This window comes from Miscanthus floridulus, chromosome 14, assembly GCF_019320115.1.
Source record: "Miscanthus floridulus cultivar M001 chromosome 14, ASM1932011v1, whole genome shotgun sequence".
NCBI lineage: Eukaryota > Viridiplantae > Streptophyta > Magnoliopsida > Poales > Poaceae > Miscanthus > Miscanthus floridulus.
The window spans coordinates 84,125,615-84,140,571 of NC_089593.1; the positions used below are offsets into that span (position 1 = coordinate 84,125,615).

At 52.5% G+C, this 14,957-nt stretch overlaps 1 pseudogene; it reads left to right on the top strand.

Moving 5' to 3' along the window:
- Positions 1 to 11,046: 11,046 nt before the first annotated feature.
- LOC136505754 (isoflavone reductase homolog) lies at positions 11,047 to 13,430 on the top strand (annotated as a pseudogene).
- The last annotated feature ends 1,527 nt before the right edge of the window (positions 13,431 to 14,957 follow it).

The following is a 14,957-nucleotide window of genomic DNA, read 5'->3' on the forward strand; positions in this document are numbered from 1 at the left end:
TCACTACTAGACAAAATTTAACCGAGGCGGGCAAAAGGGCTTAACCGAGGCGGGCAAGCCAACCGCCTCGGTCGAAAGGTCACGGCTAATCATGGCCTTAACCGAGGCGGTTGGCCGCCCGCCTCGGTTAATCAAATAAAAAAAACAAAAAAATAAGAAAGCCCGTGGACAAGCCCAGCGAGCCTATCCACGGGCCCGCTGAGCCCGTCCACGCGCCGCCGCACCGTAGCTCGCTGGATCTGCCGCCAGGGAGCTGATGCCGGCGTTGGAGCGCCGCCGCGGGGAGGAGGAGCGCCACCACGGGGAGGCCCACGCCGCCGCCAGAGTTCATGTAGAGGTGGAGGGGGAGGAGCGCTGCTATGGGGAGGCCGGATTCGGCCTCCATGCCACTGGATCCGGCCTCCACGTCGCCGCCAGAGTTGAAGGGGGAGGGGAAGCCACCACCGCCTCGATCCGCGACAAGGAGGACCGCGCCGCTGTGGGGAGGCCGGATCCGTCCTCCATGCCACTGTCAGAGTTGAAGGGGGAGGAGAAGCCGCCACCACCTAGATCCGCGACATGGAGGACCCGCGCCGCCGTTGGAAGCCAGATCCGGCCTCCATGCCATCGGATCCGGCCTCCATGCCACCGCCGGAGTTGAAGGGGAGGGAAAGCCGCCACCACCTAGATCCGCGACATGGAGGACCCGTGCCGCCGTGGGGAGGCCGGATCTGGCCTCCACACCACGGGATCTGGCCTCCGCGCCGCCGCCGGAGTTGAAGGGGGATGGGAAAGCCACCACCTCCGCCACCGGATCCCGTGCTCGCCGCCCCCACGCCGGCCACCGGGAGGCATCCCGCCCCGCACCCGCTGCCCCTGCGCAAGCTGCCGGGAAGCGCCCCACGTGCGCGCTGAGAATGAGGGGAGGGACACGGTGGCATGGGGGAGAGGGGAGGGGTGCGCTCGAGTGGGGGGAGAGGGAGGAGCGCTGGGGAGAGTGCGCTGTGGCTGAGAGAGCACGGGGAGAGAGTGGGCTGCGGCTGAGGGGAGGGGTGAGGGAGAGTGAGAGTGATTTTAGTGTTTCGTTTATATATTAGAGATGATAGTGGGCTGGTGTGAGCTAGCGGGCTGGGACTGATTTACCGAGGCGGTTGCATTAGAATGCCACTTCGGTTAATGATTTACCAAGGCGGTTGCATTATAATGCCTGCCTCGGTTAATAACCGAGGCGGTTATATTACAGTGCCCACCTCGGTTAGGGATTAACCGAGGCGGTTGCTGGTCCGGCTGCTCTACCTCCAATAACTGAGGCGGGCAACCGGGCCGACCGTATCCGAGCCCCATTTAGAAACGCTGCCTAAAAGATTGTGTAGTAGCGCTACTACATTTTTCTAGTGCACATACCTACTACAAACACATAGCATCACACTAACTTAACTACATGGAACAACAAACCAATCAAGAGGCCAACTACAAACACAAAGAAGCTGCTACTGAAGTTGAGTCTTCCAGCATTCAACTTTCCAACCAACAGTTGCAATGCTACATCCTTTGCCTTCAGTTCCTGCACCTTCTCTGAAAGCTCTTTCTCCAACAAATTCATTAGCTTCAGCTCACCAGCTTCATCATCCAACCCTGCCTGCATCCTCATCTGTGTATTGTCCCTCTTCGTCTTCAAGTTCCACACTGCATCACGAATATCGTGCAACAAGGTTTTCATAAAGAGAGTTTGCTCAGGATCGATCCAAACATAAAAACCACAATCCATCTAGGTCTGCGTATCACCAAAGAAAAAGGTTTCGCTATCAAGAACTGAAATCCATGAAATGCAAAAGCAGCACATTCAATGTTCATAATTTCACATCTTACCCATGCGTGCCTGCATCTATAGTACGTCCGTCCTGAATTATCATCGCTCCAGGAGATCCAATTCGGGGCCTTCAGGTTGCTGTGACAGAAGACCTGCGGGTCATAGGCAAGAGGCCCTTCACAGTAAGGAATTTGGGACCTCGCATGCCCTCCGTGGCCTGTCCGTGCTGAGGACTGTGAAGACCTGGCCCTCGATTCCGCCATGGGAGCAGAGGAATGCGCTGCTCTGGTCTCCCAACCCAACCTCTGCAGGTGCTCGCGAGGGCGATGGCTCCGGTGATGTGGGGCCGCGCCGCCGCGGACGGGACCTCGTCGCGGCCGAGACGGGACAAGGCGGGCACGTGATGCTGAGGGACCAGCGGCGCGCTGAGGGGGGCGGGCCGCGCGGCTGGCGAGGGCGCAGGCAGGGCGGCGTCGCTGGGGATTTGTGCGAGGCGCAGGCAGTGCGGCCTTGCTGATGGAACGGAGACAGGTTCCTTTTGTTATGTGCCACATGCACCTGATAAGCGGGGCCAAGGGCCAGCATGTCCAGCGTGTCCAGGCTGGACTGCCACGCGTGCAAAACCTCCTGGGAAAATCACTGCAGGGGGTTAATTGACTGATTTAGACAAGTTTAATGTGTTAAATACCTGATTTTGTACTTAGGGTTACGTCGACACCTCTCCAAATCTCAGGGGTGATGTAGAATTTTTCTATAAACCAAAAGGAAAAATAATCCTACTACGACAAAGCTGTGTACATTCTCATGCATCACGTATTGGGTTCGATCTCGGGACGACGCATCTTCTTTTTGTGCCGACCTCCAGATTACTCGGTCAAAGCCCAAAAAATACAGCATGTTGCTAAACGCGAAAGCAGCTGCCAGCCCAGCCCACCGGACACCAGAGCCCACGCGCAGTGTTTGCACCTTTTTTCTATTTATATTTATTTACCAGCAGGAAATACAGGAGAATACAATAAAAATATTTAGTTCCACATTTAGTCACACAGATTGAGCTGCTCTTTGATTGCTTGGGTTCGATTCCTATGGTTTCAAGATTTTTTGTTCTCAAGAATATTTTTAGTTTTACCACATGCACCACATACATGCAACAAAAGTGTAAAATTATTTGGTTAAAATAATGTACGAATCAGCTTTTGGGTTTCATTCTTTCTGCAATCACATTTTTTATTTTTTGCACTAAATATGTGATAGCGGGCCTATTGTTTTGAACTAATTAGAGCATGATGAATTTAAAATCATACACAGTGACCGTATGAGTAAAACCGTCATGGGTTAGTGCGCCAAGAATATCCACAAGTGCACATCCATGACGGAAAAAAGATTATCATCATAGATTGTGCCTATCAGCGATGGTCTCAAAATCGGTCACGGAGAATCCGTCATGGAGTAACAGGTTTCTTATAGTGTAAGCTTCTTAAAAGCTACCATCGTGCCATAGCCCAACGCCTCTCCCACCCACCATCGGTCGATGCGCCACCGCCGAACACCTCCATCTAGCCTCCTTCCCCTGCCCCTGGCCTTCTATCGGTTGGAAAAAAAACGCAGGCAATAGATTCAAGAAAAAATCGTGTACCATTGAAACACGAGCTGCAGGGTCTTCAATACAGAGGGTGACAGCGCTAGATGATGGACAGCGGGTCAATCTAGAATAGGTCGGTGATGTCTTCAAAGAAGTCGTCCACCTACTGCACCCTGCGACGGTGGTGCCGGCTATGCATCAGATGGGTACTCCTCGGGGCTGCCGGCGCCTAGTGGGGAAGGACGATAGAGATAGGGGCTCCTCAGGGATGTTGGTGAGGAAGTCCATTGATGGCAGGAAGTCGGCGAGTTGGTCGAAGTCAGTGTAGTATGGTGGGAACTCACCACTGAAGCAATCGTCAGCAGAGAAGGGGCATCGAACACGCTGCTTGTTGGATGATTTAGGTCCAGCAATACCTAGCAACTAATCGCATAAGATGAATCTAATGGTAGCACATGTGACATAAGATTTATACTAGTTCAGGCATGTGGGGTGCCCTAGTCTAGTTGGGGGTGATGCTGCTCTTCTCGCATTCGTATGCTTGGTTACAGGGGTTGTTGCTCCTAGCTACGTAGTAGATGTGATGAAAGAGAATGAGTTGGGATCCCGATTGCGCGGCCCCTACTCCCCCTTATATAGCTTGAGGGAGTAGGGATACAATGAGGACGATCGGCTAACAGACTGGATTCCTAGTTTTTTACATGGAATGCGTGTAGATTGTTCCTATGCTATTGTCCAGATACGATGGCTCCGTATATTCTTGGAATGCCTTGATCTTCAAGTTGGTTGTTCCGTTCGGCCTTCATGGGGCTCCTTCGCCCTAGCCTTTGGCCTGATAGATGGACATGGTCGAATATACGGGCGGTGCGGGTGTAACACCCTAGTGTTAAGCTTGCAGTTTGCACTTACATTTGCATGAGCATAATCATCACCCATTCATTCATGAGCATTAGCATATGAAATTTCATTTCATTCACTCTATGTTATCACATGTGATACTTAATTATACATGTATATGCTTGTGATCAAGCTTGGCTAATGCAAGTGACTGTTGTTTGGTCACTAAAACACTTTAGACACACTTAGGATGGAAAATGGAACCAAGCTTATATTCATGAGTTGGTCCAAAAATGCTTCTAAGTGTAGGTATCACTAGAAATGGCGTTATTAAGTTGATTGTTTGACCTAACTTGACTAATTACGTAGAGAGCTTGCATGGTAGTGGGACCTAAATAAAAGTTGTAGTTCATGTCATGTAGAACAAACTTTGTTTAAGGGCCAAGGGCTAAATCAGTGCCTAAGTTGGTCAAATAGAGCTCACAAGTTTTGATTTGCTGCTGTTTCGGGAACTAGTGCAAATTAGACCAAACTCCTTTAAGCAATTTTGTAGTACTCACATAGCTCTACACAATGGTGAAAATGGTTGATCAAAACTCGCCACGGTTTGGGAGATCTAGGGGTGCAAAGTCGTGCTATTAGACTGCCTGAATCGGCACTTAGCCGATTTCAAACCGGCTGGCAGTGGCCGACCGCGCGCAGGCCGCGCACGCCGTGTGGCGGCCGTACTTCGGCGCCGGCCCCGTTTATCAGGCCAGTGAGGGGTGAAAGATGCTGCGTCGCTGCTACTCGCCCACCCTCGCCCTCACTCGCTCTCTCTTTCTCTCTCGCGCGCCCACCGAGCGGAGAAAGCGCAACGCTGCCACCGTCGCATCGTCGTCGGCCTTGCTAGCAGCCACCGCAGCACCGCCATTCGATTCGTGTCACACATAGCTCCGCTGTGACTCACTCCACCTCCCCGAGCAGCTAGCGCCACCATTCTAGCACAGGGGAGGCCCCATTGTGCCATCGCCGTAGTCGCCATTGCCGTGGTGCATGCCGAGCTTGTGCTCGCCATGGACAGACCACCTCAAGCCTGCACTGCTCACTCTCTCCACTGTCCCGTGGTCACTAGGTTCAGTAGATGTTGTAGCCACTGGGCTTTGGCCAATGTAGGCCCCACCGGAAGGAGAACGTGCACCGTGTTGCCGTAAGCTGGCCGCGCCGTCGCCATGCGCACCACCGTGGCCAAGCATGCCCGATCTTCTTCCCCTCTCACTACTAGGTGTTAGGTCTTAGCCACATGATGGTGAAGCTAAACGGGAGGAAGATCAATGTCGTCATCCGGCTCGCCTGAACATCACAGCGCCGCCGTCCGATGCCTCCATCTGGCCTCCTTGCTTGGCACTAGGAATCGGTTTAGAGCTACTCGATCTCTTCCAGCTCGGCCTCAAAGTAACCGGGCACAAAGCCCTGACTCATTGTCTCCAGATTGAAGTTCTCATAGTGAGAACGAGCAATCACAAACGACCAATGAATGCCAAAGCGAAGCGCGTCCCTCGTGATCTCGCATGCATGATCTATAAGCCGGATGGCATGGACCACGAGCGAGCTCATCTCCTGCTCTAGGGCCAGCTCGAGGTCGTCGTAGACCAGCTGGATGGTGACGCGCAGGGTATCATGCTCATGACTCGACTTCAAGAGGGAGGCCTTCACCTCACTGAGCTCTTTCTCCAGGCCACGACTCTTCATCACCTCTGCCCCAAGCTTGTCATCGAGACCTGTCCAAGTCACATACGGACCGTGTCGAAAGGCCTACCATGGATTCTAGGGAGAAAAACAACAAGGGAAACCGGAGGCTTACCGTCCACGTCCGCCCAAAGCTTGCGCACCTCATCGCGCTGCCGAGTCACCTCGGCCTCTAGGCGCTGGACCTCTTCCTGGCGCTGACCAACCTCCGTGGTGAGCCTGGTAGACATGTGCTTGGCCATAACCTTCATGTCCCTCTCCCCCTCAAGCTCACCCTCAGGGAGGTCGATCCGCTGCTGGGCGTCGGTGCGCTCCTGGCGAGCCAAGTCACACTTCATGTGGATCCTCTCTATGGCCTGACGGCCTCCGTGGTGTCCGTGCGCGCCCTCTCAATCGGGGCCATGAGCTTCTCCCTGGCCTCACTGGCATCATCGCAAGCATCCTTCTCCCTGACTTAGAGGTCGGTCAGCTCCTAGGCGGTAGGGGCAAGCTCAGCCACCACTTGATGAGCGGCAACGAGTTGTGCGGCCAGCCTCTCACACCGCCACGTCTCTTTAGCGAGGCGGTCCCAAACGTCCTTCTCGCGACGAAGGAATTGGGACTTCTCCCGGTTGCGGATCATAAGGGACTGCGGAGAGGACAAGACTTAGAGGCACGGAAAGGGAAAATGAGAGTCAAAAACATGGTCATGTCATACCTAGCCAACAGGGGTAATGACGTCGCGCAACGAGCTCAGCGCGGTGGCTAGGGCGTGAACTGTGGTCCAACCTCCGTGTGGACACTCCCCCATTCCCTCTCCTCCATGACGTTGTCAAGGGCAAAAAGTGTCGCCCCCAGGTCCCGCCAGTCTGCCCACCAGATCTAGGATCCTCCCCACGCGTGTGGGTCGCCGCCCACCCAGACCAGAGACCAGGATGGCTCCGCGCCGATCCCAAGCGGCGCCGACCCCTCGTGCGGCAGCAACTTTTCTAGAGCGGCCCCTCTGGTGGTAGAGGGGGTGGGTGACATGGACATGGAGGCCTGCCCCATCACCACATCTGCTAAGGACGCCTCGGGTGCGCCCTTTTCCATCCGCCCCCGCCGCAGACGCGGCCACCTGCACGGACGATGGCTCCGGTTGCGCCATCTCCACCTATGATGTCACAGCCACACTCGGCCATGCCACGTCTGCCACGGATGCCTCGGGTGCATCCTGCTCCATCCGCCCCACCGCAGAGGTGGCCACCTATGCAAATGACGGCTTTGGCTGTGCCATTTCCACCTGTAACATCGTGGCCACCTGCGTGGACGATGGCTCCGGTTGTGCCATTTCTGCCTGTGACGTCACGACCACACCCGACCATGCCACATTCTCCATAGGCGCCCTGGACATTCCCTCCTCCATCCGCTCCCCCATAGATGTATCCACCGACTGCGCCCCCCACTCAACGCTGCGGCCGCCCTAGCACCAATCCCGCTCGCCTCCAACGTAACGCCAGCTGGCTCCTAACGCGTCTACCGGAGGGCAAGGCTCTTCTTCAGCGCAAGCCTCAGGAGAGTCTCACATCCTCCAATGCTGTGAAGGACATGACGGTCAGTTTTTGGCAAAAATTCGTTAGAACGAAAGGACAAAAAAACTCTTAACTCACCTCGATGCCACCGGACGATGACATTTTGGGGTCGGTCCGCCCGACCCTGGCTATGCCTCATCGGCGCATTGCCACTTTGAGCGCTCCCTCTGCTCAGAGAGTCCGGTTGAAGCGGAGCGACCAGTTACCGCCGGCTCTGGGGGTGCCTTGGAAGACCCAAATGGAGCGGAGCGGCCAGTTCCCACCGGCTCCGAGGGCACCGAGGAAGGCCCGAATGGAGCGGGGTGGCCTAATTCTGCCGGCTTCGAGGGTGCGTCCACCCCCTCCTGTAGTAGAGACGGGTCCTCGTCCCCTCCTCCTAGCTCCTCCCATTGGATGGGTGACCCAGAGCCATCTCCTTCTTCTTCCTCCTCCTCCGAGCCTTACCGCCACCTTCCTTGGTTTAGCTTCGCCTACTCCTTCACCTGCCACTTTGCCTTCTTGTCGTCCTTCTCCTTCTTTCTCTTCTCATCTATGGCGCGGTTTGCCGCCCTCGTGGCCGCATGCTCTAGCAGCGCCACGACTGAAGCTCGAAAGCCCAACCCCGTTGATAGCTCGACGAAGCCCGCGTCTGGCCGCATCATGGGATGTCTCAGGATCGGGAACATAGTGTCGGACTCCTCCGTCGCCTCTTTGATGCACTGTGCGACCTCGCTGTCGTGGAGCGGCCCCTGGGCGAGCACCATCCCATTGAGCTACGCGCTTGGCATCATCCCGTACAGTGGGAGGGCTCTTTAGGAACGCGATGGCATCAAGGATATCACGCATCCTCTTCTTTTCCTTCTCGGGAGGTTCCCACGACCACACCTACGGTGCCTCTTCGATGAGGCGTTTGGTGAAGTTCGGCAAGGGGGCAGTGGTGTCGTTCTTCACGTAGAACCACTGCACATGCCACCCCTTGTTGGACCTCAATAGCTGGTAGGGCATGTACTCGGCGGACCATAGCCCCCGGAGGTGGATGCACGCGCATCCCACCGGCACCGGTAGGTCCCCAGCTCTATCCCTCTTCTTGAGCAGGGAGACAGAGAAGAAGTACCTCCATAGCTCAAATTAGGGCTCGATCCCTAGATATCCCTCGCACAGTGAGATGAAGGCCATGATGTGCTAGATCCCATTGGGATTCAGGTGCTGCAACTCGATCTGGTGATGGTGCAGCAGCCCCCTGAAGAATGGGTGGGGAGGAATCGCGAGTCCGCGCTCATGGAAGGGCACGAAGGACATGACGTAGACGTCAGGTGGCGTCGGCACCTCCTCATGACCAGGCATGAGCCACTCTGCCACGTTGGTCCTCCCACGGAGAAGGTTGCGCTTGACAAGGCCCTCCATGCACGCGTGGGTGACGTTGGAGCGATACCACGACTCCATGGGAAGCAAGGGCGGAGGAATAAGGATTTCGCTGGTGGCATAAGAGTGAGGGCAAGATATCTAAAGCGCTGGCAGTAGAGAAGCGGAGAAGGCAAGGCTACGGTTAGGCGTACCAAAAGGCAAAGGGAAAGGCCGCTATTTATAAGGGAAGGTGGAGCGAGCGGTGAACCATCCGCCTAGATTGATGCACCTGCCGCGCCTCTTCACATCACCTCTTCGGGAATCGTGCACACGCCACCCCTAGCCGCTCCTCGAAGGGCGCGCCGGACAGCGGTTCGCCCCCTTGATGGGCCAAAAACCGCCGCAGGTAAGAAGGGATACGGAGCGGAAAACGCTCCCATGGCCCATTAAGGCCTAGGAGTTTGAAGGCTGGCCCACCGACGGGTTCACTACTGCTCCAGGACACCTATAGAGTCATGGGTGGTAAGGGATGAGCCGCGGGCATCCTAGCCCACGTTTAGGTCTTGGCTGGAGCACAGTCCATGGTTTTTCTTCGAAGAAAGGAAACGAGCCCTTGGGACCAGTCGAACGAACCCAAGAACTATATGGATTGATCACCAGGAATCCAGAGTCAGTCACCAGCTGACCCATGCTAGACCCCCGCGAACGAGAAGCCGGGGACCCACTAGAACTAGCTTGTTAACAGCTCGCCGAGCACCATCATTCGTCCATCAAGGAAAACATGGCATGGCTCAGCCCCTCCGTTTTATCAAAAAAATGCTTGAGGGAGGACGACCACAAGATGAGCTGACTTCTCGATTGGACCCTTGCTACGCGCGGGGGCTCAAGGGAAGTTGGACTCGCAAGGAGACCAAATACGCGGTCGCATGACAATGGCGGATCGAACAAATCCTAGGGAGGGATCGAAATCAAGAGAGATCCTTTCTGACCCCCCGAATCTCGCAGTTGCATGCTCCCGAGGACTCTGAACGCGACGGAAAGGAATCGTGACCCTACCAAGATATTCCGCAGCCCACAAAGGGAGATCAAGACCCTCAGAATCCTTCCATCTAAAAAGCCTTCGAAGGAGTATCCTACTCCTCTGCAGGCTCGGGGGCTACTGTCGGGTTTTAGTGTTAGGGATACCTGGAAGAAGGAAGCTAATGGCCGCAAACGCTAACTCGCCCGGATGGTCAAGAGCGTATTTTGGTATCGCCCAACCCCGAAGGTACAGGCTCCGTCTTGCCCGATCCTGAGGGTGCGGGCTCCGGGTCGCCCTACCCCGAGGGCGCAAACTCCATCACGCCTAACCCCGAGGGCGCGGGCTCCGTCTCGCCAGACCCCTCGAGCGTGGGCTCCGTAGAGCGTGAACTCCATCACGCCTAACCCCGAGGGCGTCGGCTTCGTCTCGCCAGACCCCTCGGGTGCGGACTTCGCCTCACCAGACCCCTCGAAAGGGGGATTCCACCTTGCCCAACGGGGGTTCGTACCGCCTTCAACCACTAAGGGTCTAAGAGTACGAACCCAGGGTCAAACTTCTGACACTAGAAAGGGAGTAGGCGCATCTTGACGTGACCTGCGGCCACGACGGGTCATACCTAAGGACTCACGTCGCTAACAGTGTCGGGCGTGCCAGTGCTATGCTACCTAATCCCCGTACAATTTCCGACGGGGGTATCTACTAACCATGCCACCCGCTAGGATGGAATGGAGCGCCACGATCGGTTGATGCACCAGTGATGAACAGGGTCGCGACGTGGAGTCATCCCCGTCATCATCTACCGGACCAGCAGGACCCGCGTAAAGGAGATGAAGGGCGCCACGATCCCGGAGGCCTTCTTCCTCCTCGCTTTTCTCTTTCTCTCTTTCTCTTGGGTAACCTGTGCCTTCCCCTTCATTTATAAAAGGGGAAGCAGGACGTCCCACGAAGGGCACGGCTCAACGATCTCAACGAGACTCAACTCTGTTCGACCTTTTCACCAGAGACTTGGGACCTGCTCCCTCTCTCGTCCGTTTGTAACAACTACTACAAACTAGTGCCGGTAACACGAGCAGCAGCAGACTGGACGTAGAGACATCCCGTCCGGACCAGTATAAATTCTTGTGTCCTCCGAGCACACCATCCAGATCAGACATGCAACTCACAAATTTACTAGTCGGTGATTCGAAACACCGACCAGCATCAGCTGGTCCAGCCTATCAAGGAGGCCGGGAACATCAAGGTCCGTCACTTAATTTACAAGCTCTTCCAGTTCCAGTATACTACCACTAGTACCTATTGCCGGTTCAGAAGCTTATCCATTTTAATTTGTTAATAGAGTTGCACTCCTGAATCCATTTTCTTATTTCCTGGGCGACCTGCCCTGCCGCGATCACCATTGCTTTGTGATGATGGGCGGCAGATTTCACTCGGGGAAAAAAAGGATTGAAATTTCATCTTGTCAAACTTAGAATTTGTTGAAATTTCAGTGGACATTTCACACTTTCGAACCATAAAAGGATTGAAATTTCAGTGGAAAAAAGGAGCTCAATCTTGAAGGGGAAGAAGGAGGCGTCGGAGTGGGAAACGCACCCAACATAATAAAAAAAATAAAAATCAGGCGCATCTGATCCCGGGTCCACGTGCTTCTCTGTCTCACACCACGGGCTCTAACCTGTTTCCTAGTCGTCCCTCTCTGTCCCTGGCCCTTCACTCCTTCCTTTAGCCCCTGACCCCGTCATCCCTGACGCCACCGTGTCTCCGACTCCCTCCTCGTTGGCTCTCTGAGGATGTGCTTGTGCTACGCAAAGATGAAGTGAATGTTTTTTTTTTATATAGAATATAAAAACCAAACAAATATACTCTTCCGCATACCAAGATAAGCGCACGTCAAGTATTTCATCTAGTATTTTGAGGAGTATCAATTTCAGGTTTAACGGAACAGGTACAAATAAAATATACTGATATTTATGATAGCAAATAAACATCATTAAATTAATCGCGCCATATATTTTCATAGTAAATTATTTAGGGATATAAATGTCAAACTATTTTTGATAATAGTCAAATTGGTTTCGAGTGTCTCTGTCTTCAAACTGTTGCTGCTAATCCGATCCCATCCCATATGAGCAACAAAATATATTACATATTGTTCAATATATAATATAAAGCAACGATAGATGAAGAGATACTGAGTCTAAATAAAATTATGTCATTGTGGATGCAGCGTTTTATACCATCAGAATTCGGCGTGGATCCATCCAAGATGGGGCATGCTCTGGAACCAGGAAGGGTTACGTTTGATGAAAAGATGGACCTAAGACGGGCAATTGAAGAGGCCAACATTCCCCACACCTATGTTTCTGCCAATTGCTTTGCTGGTTACTTTTGCCCAAACCTATGTCAAATGCGCACCCTGTTGCCACCCAAAGAGAAAGTTCATGTATATGGAGACGGCAATGTCAACGGAAAAACATTGTATAGTACTTGCTCCTCTCCTCCGCTCATCATTCCTTTTTTATTTAATCTGACATCAAGACCCATTTTCACTAATGTTTCTTTAATTCATCACAAAGATATGTTAGCTTTTTCATATGTGGAGTGTGTAATCAACATCGTGCATGTCCCTTGTATAGCATACCAAATCCAAAATGACAGATTTACACAGAGATTTATAAAACTAGTAGTAATAACATTGTTCTAACTACATAGTTATGACACATATATATGTACCATGCAGTTATATTTTGTGATGAAGACGATGTTGCAACATATACAATAAAGTCTGTTGATGATCCTCGTGCATTGAACAAGACAATATACCTAAGACCACCAGAAAACATCTTGACTCAAAATGATGTTATCTCAAAATGGGAAAACCTTTCCGGAAATGTTATGGAGAAAATCCACATTCCTGCAGATGAATTCTAGGCTTCAATGAAAGATAACTACAAAAATTGTTTGTCTGAGCACAATGCATAGTTCTGAAAAATTCAATGCATAGGATTTAGATTCTTTCTTGTTTGTGTAATTATGAGTTACATCATAATTGGTAGAGGGGTCACATCAGTATTGTTAGGGTGAAAAGATGTGATTTCCACTTATAGTTGTACACATAAAAGACCCCAAAACTTTCGACGCTGAAGGCCGATATATGGAGTGTACTACACTACTGCATGTAAAAAATATCGTTGGTATTTCCTCAAAAATTTTAGTGTCCAAGAAAATTGTCATTACACATCTCCCGGTTGAACATAAATTATGATTTTCCACGGATGTGCAGATACTGAATTCGCCAATCAAGTCGGTGTGGGACACTTTTACCATATTTTCTATGAAGGTTGCTTGACAAATTTTGAAATTGGCGAGGATGGAGCAGAGGCTACTCTGTTGTACCCAGACGTTCAGTATACCCGCATGGACGAGTACATGAAAAGATATCTGTAACTCCTAAAGTAAACTTATTGTTGGCTTGTCTAAATGAATCAGTTGTTGTTGTTGTATGTGACCTTCACCCACATGGACGAGTACATGAAAAGATATCTGTAACTGCTAAAGTAAACTTATTGTTGGCTTGTCTGAACGAATCAGTTGTTGTCGTATGTGACCTTTTTGGGTTATCGTTGCTCTGTTGTATTACTCAGTTTGGATTCTTTATCTTTTTAATATAATCGGCCGCTTTTCTGTCTGTTGTTTCAAAAAAAAATTGTCGGCTTGTCTTATCATATTAGAATCCCTCAACATCATGTGTTAGAAATATTTGTTCTTTGTAATGCCATAGGGTCCAAATGGTTCATATCAACTCTACACTTTGAAAATGTTTGGTCTTTGTATTATCTCATAGTCTAAATCGCTCAGATCCACTATACGTGTTCAGTAGACCGCACACTCCCACTAAACCACTTATACTTTCGTCACTACTTCACGTAAAAGGACTAACCTAGCCGGGTTAGTGTTATGAACTCGAGAAACTTCAATTGCTATGCTAATCCACTTTAACAACGAAGGTGGTGAAGCCCTTCATAGTCTAAACACCCATCTCTTTTTTTCTGCTTCTTCTCTCCCTCAGCCTTATCTGGTCATGGGCACCCACACGGCCTCTTCTTCCACCGCACAACAGGGCACCCATGCGGCCTCCTTCCATGCACCGCCGATGCTCGCGCGCCACCCACCCCGTTTAGCCCACCGCGAGTCCAGCTCCGGCGCCGGCGGCTGCACACTCGCCGACTACCTCGCCTGCCCCGGCTCGCCTCGAGGTGAGCCCCGGCAGCCACACCAGCAACGGCCCACCCCCGAGCCAAACCCCGATGGCCTCGCCCGTGACGGTCCACCTTGAGTTGTGCCCTGGTCACCACGCGCTCGCCAGCGCTCCCTTCCCGGCCTGTAACCAAGCTAAGCCCCTCACGCCTCACCATGGCCATGCTCAGCCCCACCAGTGTCAGAGGAAGCTGGGTGAAGATGGTTTTTTTCAGCTTCACCATCTACTTTTTGCATGTGAGAGCACATATTACAGATATTATGGGACGAAGCTGTTTCATGGGAACCGTTTGGTAGATAAATGGCAAAAACAACTTTACGAAGCTATGCCAAAATCTGTACCGGTACCAAATCGGCCCTAAACCTCTGTTTCTTGTAATAAAGTAGTAGCAAGGTGGCAGCGAGCTACTGTCTGATTCCAATCAATCATCCTCTTGCGAACCATGGAGAAGAGCCGGGTCCTGGTGGTCGGCGGCACCGGGTACATCGGCCACCGCCCCGACGCCTCCATCTGGCCTCCTTCCTCGGCACTAGGAATCGGTTCAGAGCTACTCGGAACCCACAACACTGCCCTCGCGCTCTGTCCCCATCAACCTTCCCAAGCTTGGTCTCTGTTAACCTCGCCCCGGTGGATCCACCTCCCTATCGTCCTCTTCCTTGGCTCCGGCAGATCCACCAGCCCTGACGGCGGATCTCGTCCATCCGTTGGGACTACTGCCCTAGTGGATCCTTCCGGCATCCTCTTCTCCCCGAAGTGGCTGCGCTCTGCCCTAGCTACCCCTGCATAGCTTAGTCAGAAGATGAGGCAGGAATAGGAATGACGAGCCGGTCGCATATGTCAATGTCTATTCAAATAGATTTGAGGGCTCTAAT